We start from the raw sequence: 3,045 nt of genomic DNA, 5'->3' as shown, positions 1-3,045 counted from the left end.
TGAGTCAACAAAAAGCCGATGCTCTCATTCCAAATTCAGAACTAGAGAGATGTTTGTTTTATTTGTTTTCAATGCAGTTTTTATGAGTTTACAGCTTAAAAACAGTTCAAACTCTGCAGTCAAAAGTCCAAATACAGAAAATCTTCTTATGGATTATCAGAGTGTAGCTGCTCTCTGGTCAGACGTCTCTGACATTTGTTCTCAGGAACTGCAGAAAACTTCAGAGCAGAGATGTTCCTCCTGACCCGGCATTGGGAAACACGTGCAGCAACCCCCCCACGTCCCACCACCACCACCCACCGTCCCACCGCTAAGCTAAGCTTTATTGCTCATAAATTACATATTGATCCAGCGGAGGAGGGGGTGGATCAGGGAATACACTGATCCACAGGATTGACTTCTTCGTTTTCTCTGCAAGACACGGATCGAAACCCGGCTGTTCTCCTGCGCCGGCGTAAGCTGCTGCCTCCTGGCATCCTCAGGCTGCGGCGTCTCACCAGATGATGTTTTACATCCACGCCGAGCTGCAGCCGGAGGAGATCCACAGCAAATCCTTCAAGATCCAGAGTCAAACCACAGTTTTAAGAACTGCTTTTCTCTCAGACTTTATTTTGTTTTTTTGTGTCCGTCCCAGAAGGTAGTAGATTTACTTTCAACCGTGTTGTGCTTGGGTTATATCTAACTCTCAGTGTTTGTGTGTTCACTTTACTGGGATCAATTTGATACAGAAAACTCAGATTTGTATTATCCAAAGACAAAAATGAGGATCAGAGATCCTGAAGACTGAACATGTGTAAAAACTCTTTTATTAGCTAATGAGGCAAATTCGATTTAATCAGTTTTCTTTAAGCCGTCATAGACATGAATATATTTGAGGAAAACCAGGAATCGTCGAATACTGCAGTTCCTTTAAAAACCAATAGAGGCAGAAAGAAGTTGTTCTTCGTTTAATCCAATGTAAAAAAATAACACCTAAAAACATGAAAGTACGACAGAGTATTAGAGATTTATATTAATACATTTACGAGAAAAAAGTCATAAATTCCTTTTTAAGTAATAATTACACAACTTTATTAACAGTTACAACTTTTCTCTCTTAAATTTACAAGGTTTAAAGTCGTAACTAAAAAAATATATTTTGTGAGTAAACTGGCCCTAATACTATGTCGTATAAAAGTACTTTTTCCTTTATCATTTTGTATTTTCTAATCCGTCACAATTAGTTTATTTGATTTTATTTTGATTTTAATTATTTATATTTTATTACCTCGTCAAAGGAGCTTCCTGTTTAAAAACTGTTTAAAAAAACACAAGTCAAATCGGTTTAATTTGCAATCAGTGTTCAAATTCACAATAAAACAATCTGTATCTGATTTATTATGATCGATGACCCAAAGCAAAAATGACATCTTTCTGCTCGTTCTCTGCTCAGGGCCTTTTGCTACACAGAGTGTTCATCTTTACATGGTGGAACTCTGTATCACGACACCTTTCAATGTTTAAAAACTGTTGCTGTTGAGCAACTTTTTATTCATTTTATAAAACTGCATTTTAAATGTGCACAAAAAATGTATTATTGGATGCATTGAATACCATCCATAATCCATTCTGATTCTTTTATGACTTTTAAATAATCGACAATTGAAAAATTATTAAGATTTAAAGTAAAACTAATAAGCGGAACCAAACAAAGAGCTTTTTTCTCTCAGGCATTTTTCAAGAGATACACAAAAATGACTGAGTGTGCATTTTGTGTCATCCAACTGGCAGCATGCTGTTGCCTATAGTATCAACGGTCAGTTGCCTTTGGATAAAAGTCATGCGGTGTGTATGTTCTGCTGCACCACAACTAAAAATGTAAGGAACACATCTGCAAAATCACATAATATGGTTCCGTCTGGATGAGGAGAAAGTTGTTAGAAACAGTTCGGGTGCTCCCGGCGCAAGTTTACCTTCAACAAGTTCTGCTGCGAGCTCTTCCAACGGTCAAGATAACATCTTGGATACCATAAAAACAGTAAAGACAGGAAGCAGAGCTGGAGGTAGCAGAGATGAAGATGCTGAGGTTCTCTTTGGGAGTGACCAGGATGGATAGGATCAGGAATGAATACATCAGAGGGACAGCACATGTTAGAGGTTTTGGAGATAAAGTCAGAGAGGCCAGACTGAGATGGTTTGGACATGTTCAGAGGAGAGACAGTGAATATATTGGTAGAAGGATGCTGAGTCTAGAGCTGCCAGGAAAGAGGTCTAGAGGAAGACCAAAGAGGAGGTTTATGGATGCAGTGAATGAAGACATGAAGGTGGCTGGTGTTAGAGTGGAGGATGCTGAAGACAGGCTTAGATGGAGGAAACTGATTCACTGTGGCGACCCCTGAAGGGAAAAGCCCAAAGGAAAAGAAGAAAAAGGATACCCTAAAAACACCATCGTCAGAAAGGCTACACAAACAGCAGTCAATTCGAGCTTTTATATAGCAAAGGACTCGAGACTGTTTTCTTTAAGATTGTCGAGTTCAGAGAAAACTTTTCCCTTTTCATGCTGTGAAACATTTTTGATTACCAAAGAAAACATTTTTATGTCAGAATTTGTATCTTCTTAATAAAAGTTAAGCAAAGATGTCGACCTTGACTTTGCCTAAAAACCTTTACCTTCAGTGGAGAAGGGTAAGTAATACTGGTCTAGTAGAGTATTGTGATAAAGAAAAAAAACATTTCTAAAAGAATGCAGATTCAGGATGTGTTGATAGCGTCTCATAATCGAATCATGAGGCGCCTCAACGGTTGAGGAACTATTGGTGAATTCCTAACACTGGTCCTTCCCAGCAAAACGCAGGATTTTCAGCTCAGCCTAATGTGTTGAAGGTTTGTTTGTCAAAGTGTGCGTCTTCTCCAGGTAAAGGTCACGTTTGGATTCTTCATGAAGGTCAGTGTTTGAGGTCTAAAAGTCCCTCCACGGTTCTCAGAGGAAAAGGTTGAGCAAACATGAGAAATAGAATGTAAAGAAATATAAATTCTGTCCAGGGACCGCCTCTCAAAGCTGTGTCT

This window comes from Oryzias melastigma, linkage group LG10 (assembly GCF_002922805.2).
Source record: "Oryzias melastigma strain HK-1 linkage group LG10, ASM292280v2, whole genome shotgun sequence".
Taxonomy (NCBI): Eukaryota; Metazoa; Chordata; class Actinopteri; order Beloniformes; family Adrianichthyidae; genus Oryzias; species Oryzias melastigma.
The sequence above is the reverse complement of the archived record's forward strand: the minus strand, read 5'-3'. Positions refer to the sequence as shown.